The sequence below is a fragment of the Bacillus rossius genome, unplaced genomic scaffold (assembly GCF_032445375.1).
Source record: "Bacillus rossius redtenbacheri isolate Brsri unplaced genomic scaffold, Brsri_v3 Brsri_v3_scf25, whole genome shotgun sequence".
Taxonomy (NCBI): Eukaryota; Metazoa; Arthropoda; class Insecta; order Phasmatodea; family Bacillidae; genus Bacillus; species Bacillus rossius.
The window spans coordinates 421,363-437,500 of record NW_026962426.1 but is presented as its reverse complement, the minus strand read 5'-3'; the positions used below and the strand labels follow the sequence as shown (position 1 = coordinate 437,500).

General features: G+C 43.8%; 1 non-coding gene across 1 annotated transcript; it reads right to left on the bottom strand.

The window, feature by feature from the left end:
• Positions 1-12,259: 12,259 nt before the first annotated feature.
• On the bottom strand, positions 12,260-12,378 carry LOC134543931 (5S ribosomal RNA). Its single transcript, XR_010077375.1, has one exon. It is a non-coding gene; the product is annotated as a 5S ribosomal RNA (ribosomal RNA).
• Between the last annotated feature and the right edge of the window lie 3,760 nt (positions 12,379-16,138).

The window sequence follows — 16,138 nt, the reverse complement described above, 5'->3', positions numbered from 1 at the left end:
GGTATATTGGGCAGAGTTTTGAATTTCCCTCATGAATACCTTTCCCTTTGCAATTTGCGCAATTAGGGTTTTTATCGAGATGTGGACAGGCGGCGTGAGTATGGGGCCCGGCGCAGTGTTGACAACGTGTCGCCAGGCGGCAGAAGTTTTTGGTGTGCGAAAACTGCCAGCAGTTTTTGCACTGGGCGACATCAGATACTCGTTTTTTATACTGAGTAACGACTACTCTCGTCATGTTGATCACAGATAGTGTCGTGAGAGGCGGCAGGGTGTCGTTCTTGCTAGCCGTTACGCAGAAGCGGGGAAGGGGCTCCTCCCAGGAGTGAGTTGGGTCGACAGGGTCAGTGGTTCGTGCCTTGAATTGGTAAACGTCCAGGACTGAATACCCGCGCGCCTCGAGGTCCTCTTTGATTGCGGCTGTGGGAGTCTGCTTTGGCATTTTAATTACCACTTTTTGTGGCAGCTCTGAGGCCGTGCTGAAGGTGTAGAATGGTATAGGGGCCGATTCAAGATACTGTTTAATCAGGTGGTATGCCTGCTCGGTCTCGCACGCGATCTGAAGCCCCTCCCGCACAAGGGCTAGTTGTGCGCCGCCAGGGGCCAAGGCTCGCACGCGAGTGACGAGCTGGTTGTAAAGACTGGTATCAGGTACTACCAGCCTCAGAGCGTGCTTGTTAATTCGCTTGGCGCGCGGGGTGGCAGGCTGTGCTGCTGTGCCCTGTGTGCCTGTGGGGCCTGCAATGTTCGGTGATGAAAAATTCTGTGCGGTCGCAACTGCGGATGCAGGCTCACGTGTAGTAGCGCCGTGTGTGGACTGAGTTGCGGGAGATGTTGAATCTAGAGCTGACCCTGCCGTGGGGGTGGAGGGGGGGCCCGCTGTGTCAGCGAGCGGCTCGTAACGGTTCGAGACCGCAAGGGGCCGCGGCGTGGTCGCCTGCGGAATTTTCCGTTGTCTTTTGGTTTCGTGTTGCCATCCTTGGGTATTCTCGGGGTGCTCCCTGTCCATCCTTGCACTGTCTCGTAAAAATGCTGCGTACAATTCCGCTGATACTGTCATGGAATTAACCGAGGTCCTGGAGGTAACAGAATCGCAGTCTGAGTCGGGGTATGTGCCTGTGTCCATGGTTGCGTCCGTGTTGTCCTGGGAGGAAACGATTAAATTTATGGTGCCGTGCCTAACGGACTGAAAACTGCCGCCAGGATAGGCTGCGCCGGGTGGTGTTTTGTCTGGCATGGACTTGGCTGGGGGTCCCTGCTCGCTCATTCCGCCAACCCCCCTCAGGGCCGGCCCTAAGGCCCGGTCGCGGGAGGGGCAGGAAGCCACGGGTGTGTCCTGTGTTCGGTGTTCTTTAGGGGCAGTCTGAAGAAAGTGTTGTAAATCTATTACGCTGTAAGAGGACTCGCCGCTGACCCAAACGGGCTAGGCTCGAGGTGGCCGTTCGGGATTTATAACTTCCCTCAGGCCGGCTGTCACTCTTGTGTCCGCGAGCTAAGAATCGAAGCGATGCGCAGAGAGGAGGCAGGGCCGCACTCCGACGATGCTCTCGACTCGGTAGCTGTGATGGCTGCTCGGCCGCCTCTGTCGTTAGTTTCTATGGATCGACTTCTGTGCTGTGATTGGCTGTTCTCGCCAGCTAATGGAGATGCCGGGCCAATCGCAGTGCACCACAGCTTTAACAAAACTGTTGAAATTTTTACAGCACGCGCAGACGGACCACGATGGCGCGCACGAAGCAGACGGCTCGTAAATCTACTGGAGGCAAAGCGCCGCGCAAGCAGCTGGCCACCAAGGCGGCTCGCAAGAGCGCGCCGGCCACGGGGGGAGTGAAGAAGCCACATCGCTACCGCCCTGGCACTGTCGCGCTGCGAGAAATCAGGCGCTACCAGAAAAGTACCGAGCTGCTTATCCGCAAGCTGCCCTTCCAGCGCCTGGTGCGAGAGATCGCCCAGGACTTCAAGACAGACTTGCGCTTCCAGAGCTCGGCCGTCATGGCGCTGCAGGAGGCCAGCGAGGCTTACCTGGTGGGGCTCTTCGAGGACACCAATTTGTGCGCCATCCACGCCAAGAGGGTCACCATCATGCCCAAGGACATCCAGCTTGCCCGGCGTATCCGTGGCGAGCGTGCTTGAGTTCCTTGCCATTTTTTTTGCAAGGGGGAAAAAAAAAAACAGCCCTTATTAGGGCTAAAAATAACTGTCAAATTTGAAAGGAAAACAGTTGTCTGGCTTTTTGTACCTATTAGCTGTCGTTGACCTTTACCCAGCCAATAATATATTACATTAATAAGAATTTGGAAAAACACAGTTATAGTGTCTGTGTTTTGAGGTGGTTGTTTATATTGTACACAAAAGATTTGCACACAATGCAATGTATTCTGCATAGGAAATAAAAACTCTTCAAACAGTGCCTGTCTGCAGTAGCAGCACCATCAGCAGCAGCAGCAGCAGCAGCAGCATAAAGTTCACCATTAATACCCTGAGACCTAATCCTTACAAAAAAAATATGTGTGTGTGTGTGTATATATGTGTATATATATATATATGCTGAAATAAGAGTGAGATGTTTGTAAGACGTTTTCCTGCTTAAAAACTTTAAATAATTTTGCACCTAAACTATACACACAATGTAATTGATAAATTTCTTTATTTATTTATTTATTTCCCCCGCTTCAAATACCATAAGAAATTTTTTAACCAGAATTTTACCTAACGGCAGAGGTGTGGCTATAGGAGGCAATGATTGCAACAACTGATACCTTCATGACTAGTATTGTTGGCCCTTAGAAGGGCCGATAAGGTGGTACAGTGCCACAGAAAGTGCCAGCGGTCCTGCTGGCATCTTCATTTCCGCTTTGGGGCTGCTTTCTTGGGCGACTTGCTCTTTGGGGCAACCTTCTTTGGCTTTGGAGCACGGGGTTTCTTCGTGGGAGGTTTGGACACCTTTTTTGCCTTTGAAGGTGCCTTCTTGGGCTTGGGGGTTGCAGCTGCTGCCTTTTTTTTCTTTTCTGCTGTAGGCGGAGTCTTCTTGACTGGTTTCTTGCCCACCGCTGCCTTCTTGGCTACGGATCGCTTCTTTTCCTTAGGGGCAGCTGCACCACGCTTGCCGCTTGGAGCCTTGGGCTGGTCCGGAGCACCGGTGGTCCCTGAAGCCAGCTTGAAGGAGCCAGACGCACCCTTGCCTTTGGTTTGGACAAGCTCGCCGCTAGCCACTGCTGCCTTCAAGTATTTCTTGATGAAAGGTGCCAGCTTTTCCGCATCTACTTTGTAGGTAGAGGCGACGTATTTCTTGATGGCTTGCAGTGATGAGCCGCCCCTTTCCTTGAGGCTCTTGATCGCAGAGGCCACCATTTCAGATGTGCGCGGGTGCGCGGGCTTGGCTCGTGGCTTCTTCGACGCAGCCTTGCCTTTCTTCGGGGAAGCTGCCTGTGATGGGGCAACAGCTGGTGCTGCAGTCGCTGCTGCGGTATCTGCCATGACGAGACTGATCCTACAGAATGCAAGAGCAAAGTGAAAATAAAATTTTTCTCTCAATTTTTTTTTTTTTTTTTTTTTCCTAACCTAAGTTTAAAACTAAGTGTATTGGGAGGGGTCCGGGTTAGGGAGAGACTCTAAGTGCGTCTCAGGCCGAAGCCTATACGCTCTAATCATGCAGGGGGTACCATGCAGAGAAGGGAACATGCATATGTGCTAAGGAGGGGGATTGGCCAGCCATGGCAGCAATTGGCGCCATGACTAACTCCCCTCACTTGACTATTCTAGACTATACTAGATAAGTTGGGCCCAGGTAAAACCTGCATAGACACAGGGAAAACCCTGGGCACTTACATGCGGGATGCAAAAATTCATGCATTAATTTCATGCTGGTTGGTTACGGGAGTAGAAGGATGGCTCAGGAAGAAGAGTTGGAAGAGTAGAAAATGTCTACTAAGCAAGGGCGGGCACTTGGGCATTTCTGTCCGCATTTTAGTTTGGTAGGACTGGTTTTTAGGGGGCGACTTTAGTCGTTTCCCGCCAGGCTGCCAGCCAGCCAGGTTAGCTGAAAAAGAAGTACATATTGCAGCTGTATATATATGACCGCAGCTCCCAGGTTGCCCCAGCTGCCACGGTCATGCATGCCCGACACATTGTGCTGCCAGCCTGGGCATGTCAATCATCGGCTAGGCCAATGTTGCATATTTGCACCGCAGGACGTGGTCAGGCACATGGTCAGACACCTATTATGTTCACTTAATATATTTTAATCTAAGGGACAGTCAGGACATATGTGTGTAGTTCATTAGGGCCCCGATGGGCCAAAAACGCGACTGGTTTCATTAGAACCCCGCTGGGTCAAAAACGCGACTGGTTCAGCGATCGGCGCAACGAGTGTAGTGGGGGTGTGGGGGCCTTAATTCCGACACATGTTGCTGCCAGCCTGGGCATGTCAATTATTGGCTAGTCCAATGTTGCATATTTGCACCGCAGGACGTGGTCAGGCACACGGTCGGAATCCTATTAATTAATACTTAATATTATACTTAAATTAGAATGCAATATAATATAATATACCACCCTACTGCACCCACCATTGCTGCAGCATTCCACTCGTTGGCAAGGTCAGCTTCAACGGTGTTTATTTGCACTGACAGCTGGCGGCACAGCAGAGTAGCATCTAATTTACTATTATTTAAATTACTCAGCCCTCCGAGTATTTAAATAAATTTAATCTAAGTTTCGAGCTGCCTTGTGTGGGTTTAAATAATTAAATTATTTAAATAAGCTATGAGTTGAAGTGAAACCTTGCAGGTTAAATGCCTATGCGAAAGCAGTAGTCAGTAATTCAAAATCTCATGTCTTTCAGAAACACAACCAGCACTGGGGGTGAAACCAACCAGGCCGGCCATGACCATCAGTCATAGAGAGTCAGCCCTAACATGTCAGGCAGTGAACTCCTGGGAGTCGAACCACCACCCGCATGCTTCGGACCATTTTGAATTAGCATTCAAACAGGTTGGTCGTGCATGTAATTGTGTGTTGGCTGGAGGGCGCCGTGTAAGCCTAGTGGGAAGGCTCTACTCATAACATGTTCTATGAGCTAGTTTTGTTTGGAGGGGGTCGTGCGCTGGTTGGCTGTCAGGCTCGGCCAATCAGGGGGCGCCTCGCCCGCAGCTACGGCGGGCGGTGCGCCAGGATTGATTTCGGAAGCTTATACTTCTGTGTATTATTTGGATCATAGTTTCCAAGGGAGGAAATATGTGGATTTAAATTATTTACGCATTTATCGTAAAAATTTTGGGTTGTGCGGATATAAAAATCTTGCAAAGTTTCAGTGTTAGTTTCACTGTGCAAGTTCTCTACTGGACAGTATATCGGGGCGTCTGCAGCGATTCGAATGCATCTATTCTGAACTCGCTGCAGTTTTATTAGATGGCAGTATGCTGCAGTAGCCCAGACTGGGGCTGCATACGTGATTATCGGGCGTATGAGAGCTTTGTAGAGCAGTAATCCATTTTTGACTGTGCTGCCACATCGCCTGCTCATTACAGGATATAATGCGCGCATTCTAACCTGAGCTTGGGTTTGTTTAATGTCAATGTGCTGTCTCCACAGGAGTTTCCTATCCATGTGGACACCTAGGTATTTAACTACGTCCTTGTGAGGGATTGGCTCATCAAATAGGCGTAGTTGCGGCCTGTTGTCGGCTGGCGGGAGGTTTTTGCGTGTAAACACAATCGCCTCAGACTTGGTCGTGTTTACTTTTATGCGCCAGGCTGTACACCACTGTTCAACTTCAGTGAGCGCAGTCTGGAGCCTGGTAGTGGCCAGCTGTAGGTTATGAGATCTGCTATACAGTACAGTGTCGTCTGCATAGCAGCCTAGCTTGACTAGTCTATGTGCGGGGCGAGGCATGTCGCGTACATATATATTAAATAGTACTGGGCCTAGGATGCTGCCCTGCGGCACTCCGGCTTTAATTAATTTTAGGTCAGACGTTGCCCCTTCAGATGACACTCTAAAGGTTCTGCCTGCTAGGTAGGATGCAATGAGTTTAGTGTAGCAATCCGGGAAGTTTGCTTCATACATTTTATATATTAGCCCTGCATGAAAAACTCTATCAAAGGCCTTTTCTACATCGAGAAACGTAGCAACTACGTAGTCTTGGACGTTGAATGCGCTGGTTATCTCTTCGGTAAGACGGACCAGTTGATGGGTAGTCGAATGAGCACTGCGAAAGCCAAATTGCTCATTTGGCAGCAAGTTATGTTCGTGTATGTGTACTTTAAGTCTGTGTAAAATTATGCGCTCCGCAACTTTAGACACAGTACTCAATAGGCTTATTGGCCTGTAATTTTGGGGCAGTGTTTTGTCCTTGCCCGGCTTGTGGAAGACTATTACTTTTGCTTCCTTCCACTGGGAGGGAAAAATATTCAGTCTGAGCATTGCATTAATGCATTCAGCCAGATATTCAAAGGCTTCGTCTGGAAGCTGTTTGAGAACAACTGCTTGTATGCCGTCGTTCCCAGGGGCTTTTCGCGGCTTCATATTCTTGATAGCACGCTTAATTTCTTGGGCCTGGGTGGGGAGAGGCTCAGAGATAGTGGGCTGGTGCAGTTTAGCGCGGAGTTCGCGGTAAATTTGTGCAGTGAATGGCCTGTCACAAGGCTGCAAATTGGGCTGGAATGCTGTTTCTAAGGTGCTTGCGAAAGCTTGCGCCTTGTCCTGGGGAAGAAATGCGAGTCCATTATTTGTTTGGAGGGGTGGAATTTTATCAAATTTATTCAAAATTCGCTTAGTCATTGCCCAGGTACTCCCGTCCTGTACATTGAGCTTCGCGATTTTGGCTTCCCACTGGCTGCTACGCCACAACGAGAGTTCATCTGATATAGCAGTTTGAAGCTCGTTGATTCTGCGTTTAATAATGTGCGTGCGTCGCCGTGTGTATTCGCGGCGCAGTCTGTTCTTTTGCGATATCATATCGCAGATGTATGCTGGCAGCTCGTCATGCATTAACTTAACCTCCTTTTCTGGGATGCACTGGCTAATTCCGTCTTGAATTTTCGCGGTAAAAGTGGTTATAGCGTTTTCTAGATTATCACTATTATTTATTTCGTCGAGTTCTGAAAGATGTAATGACAAAAAATTTTTAAAGCTAACCCAATCTGCATTTTTGTAGTCCCTGACTTTACGAGGTGGGTTCGAGTCGACATTTGCGTCGTCAAAAATTAAATGAACAGGGAAGTGGTCAGACGTTAAGTCGTGTACAACTTCGAGTTCGAATCCCGAGTGCACACGTTTATTAATAACGATGTCTAGAACATCTGGGAGAACCCCCACACGCCCAGTGTCGTGTGTGGGCTCCATGGGAGCATGAATTTGGTAGTTGTGATTTAATTGGTGGTTATAAAGAATTGTACCATTCTGTGTGGCTCGCCTGCTGTTCCACTCTCTATGTTTAGCATTTATGTCTCCTAGAGCGAGGAAGGTCGGGGCCGCCCCATACAGGGCGTCCAGATCAGCCACGCTCAGGGACCTACCTGGTCGCGCATACATAGAAATAATTTTTATGTTTTGCCTGTTAATAGTTAAGTTAATTGCTACTGCTTCGAGATTCTGAAAATCGGGGAGCTGCCATTCAGTGTTTTTTATGCTTTTATGGACAATAAGGGCTACTCCCCCTCCTCTTTGATTAACTCTGTCGCGCCTATAGATTGCATAATTTAGTATAGTAATTCTATCAGTCGGAATTAAGTGGGTTTCATTAATCGCAGCTATTTTTATTTTGTATTTTTCTAAGTGGTGAATTAATTCCGGTATTTTATTTTTAATGCCGCGTGCATTCCAGAATAGGAGGGACTTAAGACTATGGGCCGCGGTTGGTATGCAACACTGGGCCGGATTACGAGCTGCCATTGAGCTTGGCAGCCAGTGTCTGGACGAAGCCCATCATCGCATGGACTTTTTCTGTTAGGGAAACAGATGGGTCGCACCATATAACCATAAGCTGGCACATGGGGACGATTGTGGCCGCCAGATTTTCATCCGTGTTGAAAGTGCGCGACTGTTCGAGCACTTTCTGGAAGTCAGCCAGGCCCGGTTTCGAGGCTGGCTGCTGTTGGGGCGCGGGCGGTGCAGTTGGCAGCATTGGAGCTGCGTCTACCGCCATGCTCGTCTCAGGTGCCGGGGCTACCTGCGGCCGGGAGAGCGCGGTCGTGCGCTTCGCCGGGGCTGGCGCAGCCTTAGCTGCTACGAGCTTATCCTGGGCAGGCTGTCGCGGCCTGTCCTGCCCAGGCTGCGGGGGCCTTTCCTGAGTGGGTCGCGGGGGTTTGCCTTGGCCATTTTTGTGGCCCGTCGGGTGTTTTTTGACCCCCTTCCGCTGCCAGGGGTTGTTCGCCAGCACTGGGTAGTCCAGCTCGTTGTAGCTGGGCTCGCAGTGCTGCTCCAGGGGCGCGAATCGGTTGCCACCTGCCTGCTGCAGGTAGTCGCCGAAGCTCCGGGGAGGAGGGTACCTCGGTGGACCCCAGGGGTTTTGCCTCGGGGGGCCAGAGAAGCCCGGAGGGGGCCGTGGCATCGGTTGCGGCTGGGGCTGCATTGCAGCGCGCCTGTTTTCGCGCAGGTCGCGGCGAGACTGTTGCTCGCGCTGCTTGCGTACCTGGGGCGGAAGGTGCCTGCGGGTCTCTTTTTTATAGACCTGGCAGCCCTTGTAGTTTGCGCAGTGTGCCTCCTTACAATGCGCGCACTTTTTGTGCTCCTGGTTGCCCCCATTGGGGCAGTCGGGAGCGCGGTGTGGCCCGCTGCACCACCGGCACACAGGGGCCGCGTGGCAGGCCTTGCCAACATGGTTATAGCGTTTTTCTCTCTGCAAATATCTGGTTACCCAATTTTCTGGTTGCGGACGGTTCAGAAAATTCTCGATGCCTTGCTCACGTAGGGAGCAGCGCACTTTGGACAGCGAAAGTAATGTAGGGCTTCTTTAGCACTGATTTTTCAATGTTTTCTAAATGTCAGCAGTCTACGATGACATAATGGGCAGTTCCACTAATAGTGTAATTTTTTTATGGCAGCTGCACTGTTTAATTTGCACTGCGAGCTGTTTAAATTTACTGCTACACCAAACAGGGAACTTTTCATTTGCAGATGTTATTCAAGGAATCAAATACGTAATTTGTGCTGGAATCACTTGAAAATGGTTAAATTAACTTAGGTATACTTTAGTGTATAGTATGCTGAAAATGTGGAGATAATTTCATGAAGGCTGTTTGCTGTGGAAGCACTAGCAAATCACCTTGTTCAGTGCCACCTGGAATGGCTTTCTTCGTGCACCTCCAAGGATGATGTGATTATTATTGTGAGTAAATTTTGTTTACATTTTCATTGTGTGAATAATAAAACTTTTAACTGTACACACAACAAGCATTTCACTTGGATCTGATGCATTCTCAAGAGTGCAGTTTCTGTTTAGCTTTTAAAACTGGCTGCCCTTCAATTCACTCAAGGTGCAGATGCAAGTTGCTGATGAAGTATTCCACACACATGCTACATTGGAGAAATATTTTAATAAAAATTAAAACTCTTGCAGGATTTCGAATAAAAACTATCCTATTTATCCCTTCTATGTTTTGGTACTGCGAAATTGAGAGAGGTAAGTAAGTTGTGAGGTTATTTTTACTTGCTTGCATGTGAGGTTAGCAGAGCAAAAATATTTTTGAAATTGCAGATACATGGTCACTTTATTTCGTTGCAAACATTTATAAGCTCGTAATCTTATTTAAAGTCTCCATACTTAATGCGTTTGGAAAACCTTCTTTCTCTCAATTTTACAATGGAACAAAATTTTACTTGTATGTGTACATTAATTCCATCTCTAAATGATGTAGGTTTACGCACCGAGATCAGGTACATTGTAGAGAGAAAAACACACGAGTACCTGCTTATTTTGAAGTTTTAATGAGTATATTAAAAAAAAAAAAAAAAAAAACGATAAAAATATAATTGAAAAAGTATATTATTCACGTATTTTTGAGGATGAGGGGAGGGGGTGTTTTTGTCCGATGGTCGTTTATCTTTAAAGAAATTTCCGTTGGACCTGTGCGTTCTTGCTCTGCCAATTCTCGAAAAATGAAATATTTTAAGTCGTCTTTTATGTGCTAACTTCATTATATTTGGCTGCATTCGTATTTTTATTAGTTTTGAAACATTCATGTCACGGAAAATAATCATAAACCAGGACAAAAACGTTTTGACTAAATGTTCTAGGTTGGTTGTAAAACATTTTCTTATTTTATTTCACATCGGAAACATCTGTTAAGTTGTAAGCTTTGTAATGAATGCGACAGTCACTTGTTCGCTGAAGTGTTTGTTTAAGAAATTAGTATTGTAAATTTGTTTATGGTCTTGTTAAATGAAATTTTAAGTGAAATCATTTGGGAAAACAGAGGCTACAGGAATTTTCAACACAACTTGATGACCGACGTTGTGACTAGTGTGGGAGTGTGTGCTCGTGTAAATATCAATTTTTCTTACTCCTCGTGCCGGTCAACAGGAAAACAGCGAGTGTGTTATCTCATCGCGGGCGTGTGATTGCGTGTGGTAAATTGTGCTAGGTTAATTACCGCAAAACTCCACTGTGTGCAAATATGTAGTGTGTCGCTGTATGCAAATATTTGGTATGTCTTTTTTTTTTTTTTTTTTCAGGCAATACACACTTTGAATTTTACACAATTTCGATGCTGCAACCTAAGTGTATACATGCGAATAGGATTGCTTAAATGAAAAAGTAAAGTAGGAGGTAAGTGCAAATGTTTCCAGGAGGTTATGCACACACAATCTATTTTATGAATTAATAGTTATTATCTAAGAAAATGATAGAAGATTATAAATAATGTGTGCAGAATAATACAGAATTTGCATGTTACACAAAAAAAAAATATATATATATTCCAAATATTGTTAGCAAAATGCACCTAGATTAGTGAGCTGGATTTTTTTTTTTTTTTTGTATTTTTGTTCTGTTGATCCCACGTGGAGTCAAGGCTCCGGGATATAGAACATGTATGTGCAGACAATTAATATTTACATGATGCAAGTTACCAAGAAAAAAAATTTCAAAAAAAAAAAATACATAACATGTTACACAATTTAACTTTATGCAAAACATGAAGCAGCTGTTATCACAAGTCCATTCAACAAATTAACAGTTCAATTTCTCTATTATCAATCAAATTAAAGAATAGCTTCAGAGGGTAGGTAGGATATTCTAGAAGAATTTTTTTTACTGTTTTTTTTTTTAATACTGGTAAATTGTTTTAGTTATTTTCTGTGATATTAAGTTGTAAAGTTTTACTCCCAAGTAATTTAGTCCATTTTCAAATCGCCTAGTGTTATGTTCAACTATCCTCAATTTACTAGCATTTCTGGTGTTATACCTATGTGCGAATATCTAAAAAAAAAAAAAAAAAAAAAAATAATAATTTTTTTTTTCTTCTTTTTCTTAAGAATGAATAAAAAGTTTCTAGAACGTATTCATTTATGGCAGTCAGGACTTTAAGTTTTTTGAATTTTGGTCTGCAGTTAGATGATTTTTTATCTTTTGTTATTATTCTAATAGCTCCTTTTTTTTTTTTTTTCCCCCAATGTTATATGGCAGAAAGAGTAGAGCTATGGCTACTGTGACATCATGCATTGATGGGAAGGTTATTGTTGGATAACAAAAATTTAGATGATATAATTTTTATTTTTTTCCATACACAACACATTGCAGGTACAATTTTACAGGTTACAGCTGTACCACCTCTAGTATTGCTGCCGACCATCCAACAAATGAGCACACTAAACAGGCATTGATGACATTGTTATCAACGTCTTTTTGAATCTCTCATTATTATACATAACTGCCCACTGAAACAGAGAAACTTCAAAATAGGTGTGTGTGTGTGTGTTTATATATATATATATATATATATATATATATATATATATACATATATACATACATACATACATACATACATACATACATATACACTTATATATTTATTTTTTCACTTTGAATTTTGTATGAGGTATACACATGCAAAGATTCACAGCTACTGGGTGGGTGAGTGAGTGAGTGAGTGAGTGAGTGATTGATTGATTGATTGATTGATTGATTGATTGATTGATTGAGAGAGAGTGAGAGTGTGTGTTAGGGGGGGGGGGAAATGTGGTGATTGTGGGGGAAAAAAAAATTTAAAATTGAAATTTTTAAAAAAAAAATTTTTTTCTGTAGGGTGCAAAATAGTAGTGCCAACGGCACGTGGTGTTCCCAAGCGGTCACCCATCTAAGTACTAACCACGCTCGACGATGCTTAACTTCGGTGATCGGACGAGAACCGGTGTGTTCATCGTGATATGGCCGTTGGCAATGATATAGATGTTTTTTTTTTGCAGTTTGTATTTGCCACTCGAAATAGCTATACCAGGTGTGATTGTTACAAACAACAGGAGAAATCGTGTAATGAACACTCTTTTACTTCCCCCCCCCCCCTCCCCACACACAACACCCACCACCCTCACCATCCCAACCACCAAAGCCCTCTTCAAAATACACTCTCACACACACACACAAACCCACACTCTATAACTGATGAACATTACCATAACTTCTTAAAGCCATTAGATAATATTTAACTCAAGAAAGGTATTGTGATATGTTTAAAGAAAGAAAGGTGAAACCTTTAACTTTACCAGCAGGTATTAGTATCACTGAGGTATCTTCTAGGTTGTAGCAGCAATAGTAGTAATAATAATAAAATTAAATAAGGTAATAAAAAAGAAAAGTTATACATGTGATCAAATCATGAATGTATAAAACTGGAATGAATTTAAATTTTTTTTATTTTTCTTCATAGGCTGTTTTGAAATTGATGAGTAAGTGCCTCTTCTTTTAAATTTTTTAATGCTGAACACTGTTACATAAGAGATGAATGTTTAGAAAATTTAAAAAAAAAAAAGCTAGCCCAGCCCCCTCCCCCCCTCACACAAAATCCAAACAAAAAAAAAACACCCTCCTTCAAAACATCACATAATCATCCAGCCAGCAGTGCAGACGAGAAATTTGCACTCGGGGCCGCCATTTTGACGATAAATTCTTGCATGGCACACCAAAGGTAGGAAAGAATTTAAAAAAATAAAAATAATGGGCGAGCACCCTCGCGTCTGCCTGTAGAAAATGAAGTTAAAAGTAACATAACCTAAAGACAGGCACACACTAGGGTGCTCCCAGGCGGTTGAGAAATTTTTTCCCGCCAAAAGACTTATATATATTATTTATTTTACTGTTTTTGGCAGGGGGCTATGTCGGTCTGTGTGCAAAGTAGTTCCTACTCCCGCCGCCAGGAGCGCGCGCGGTGGGTAGCGATGTTGTTTTTTCTGCTTTCATTTGTTTATTATTTAGAGGGTTAATGCTATGTAAATGTACGCAAGTTTGGTTATGTGTCGGTAGTTGTGCGAGATTTAATTTCCGAAACGAAATTTGACTTTCATCGGCCTGCATTTCTCACTTATTCGGAAAATACATGTGTGTTTATGTATGTATAATAATCGAGTGATTTTGTAATAATTTGGAAGTTTTGTTTGCGTGTGCGATGTGGGGAAGAAAAGGTGTGCACACGAGTCCTAGGGCTATATTTTTTTTTATTGCGAAATATTTACTTCATGTGGTGAAAAATTTTAAATTATTTGTGATGCAAGTGAAATTTTTTTTTTTTTTTCAGTTGGGTGATGTGTTTGTCCTCGTTTGTGTGCAAGGAAGCAAACATGCTGAAGGTAAGGGGCCATAAATGACACTTTAAAATATTAGTTTACCATTAATTTTGGTTAAATATTAAATTGCCATATAAGTAAAATCATGTCAACTGTTGTATTCCACCCAGTATAAGCTGTTAGTAATGGGTACTTAATATAAATAGAATAAATGTAAGCATTTTCGTCTGCATGAAAATTCACTTTTTTTTTGGATCCATTTGTACTGTGGGTAGTTAAATAGTACATTATGTTGTTTTTACTTCGAAGTACAAAACATCTTGTGCATGATTGCAAATTCAAACGCAGTTAAGCATAATATGAATTCGAATTATGTGTGTGTGTGTGTGTATATATATATTTTTTTTTCAGTTTTTTTTTTTTTTTTTTTTTTTTTTTTTTTTTTTTTTACTGTGTCCAGTTTTAGCACAAATGGAATTATTTTCAAAGTGAATCGATGCAACTGGTCTTTGCCATTAATATTGATATATGATCTAACTAAATTAAATAGAAAGGATTTTTTTATTTATTTTTTTATATATATTGTCACGTGCACCTAGCCGGTGCCACCGCCATTTCTGTCACGATCCACCTTCAGAGGGGGGGGGGCGAGAATCGTAGCTCTTTACATAGAAACAACTCGCTTGGCATCAACTAGTCTTAACTTCATAAAATACTTTACTGTACCTAGGATCATAGGTTCGTCATCCCGTACAGGATGTCTGGTGAGAGCTGAACTAAGGAGATTTTGCAAAATAACATAATACTTAATTAAAATTATTTTATTCTTAAAGTCAAATACTCAACATCATTTTAAAGAACATTTAAATAGCGGGATTACAATTTAAAACAATAATCTCTTTACTTCCTTAACGATTGAACGACCTTACAAGAGAGAGAATGAGAGAACTTCACTAAACACTTCCCTAGTCCTTCCGAATACCTCAAATCATAATTAATACTTAAAATTAAAACAAAGATAAGTCCATACTCACATTTTCCGAAAAGCCTTTCTTGATCGATTACTTTAAAAAAATAACGTAGGGGCCTCTCCTGCCCTTGAAATCCCGAACGAACATTACATTTTAAAAACTATGACGCGTGACCCCTGACGAGGGCCATAGCCTCCGCCCGAAAGCTTGACGACTACATTATGACCTAACTTAAATTAAACGACTCGTGGCCTCTGGCGTCGACCATAGCTTCCGCCCGAAAGCTTGAATTCCTACATCACGAACGAACTAACAACTCGTGACCACAGGTGAGACGCATAGCCTCCGCCTGAGTGAGCCTGAATTCCTACATCACGAACGAACTAACAACTCGTGACCACAGGTGAGACGCATAGCCTCCGCCTGAGTGAGCCTGAATTCCTACATCACGAACGAACTAACAACTCGTGACCACAGGTGAGACGCATAGCCTCCGCCTGAGTGAGCCTGAATTCCTACATCACGAACGAACTAACAACTCGTGACCACAGGTGAGACGCATAGCCTCCGCCTGAGTGAGCCCCGAGTCACCAATCACTTGCGCTTAAATTCGCGCGCCCTGCCGCGCCTAGCATAACAAAAGCTCGTTATTGAAGTCAAATTTACTAAACAACTAACTAGAACATCTGGGAAGACTACCCCCCCTCTACCCCGATGTGCAGGCCACACCGCGCGGCTTGTTACGACAGCGCGCCCCAGTAACTGCGGCCCGTGGCTGCGCCAGCGTGCGGCCAAACAAACAAACAAAATTCTGCAAGCCCGCAGCGCGCCGCGCCGGCCCCGTGCCCCAATTACATGGTCACGCCACTTGCGCTGACGAGTGAACAGAGCAGCCAGCCCAGAGTCCCGTCAGTAAAGTCCCTAAATTTGATTTCAACAACCCTGCAAAATTTCAACCCGCGACATAACCCTCCCCTCACAGAGCTCGAGCCCCATCGAGCTACCTCAAAATTACAAATTGTCTTTTTCCATTAAACCATAACTATAAATTCCTCATTTCACAAAAATAATAATTTTCTTAGTTCCTTGCTGTCTGAACATACATCTAGATTCTGCATAAGATTTATTTTAAAACAACAAGTATTCATAAAATTAAATGTAAAACTTTTATCTGGTTTGTTCTCACAGGAACCTTCAGAGGCTCGAGTTCTCAATTCTAAAAAAAATTGTTCTGTTAGTGAAGCTCTCTTTACAAATTAAATTAATGTTCTTAGTTTCTCAGTATTCGTTAAACAATGTGCAAATTCTTGATAATTATTATTATTTTTTTTTTTTCGGTTTCCGTTTATTACCATACTTCTTTCGTTCTTCAAAAAAAATTAAGTGTCCTTACAGTGTTTCAATTAATTAAACTCTTATCTCGTGAAGGTTGGTGCAACTCCTCGAAG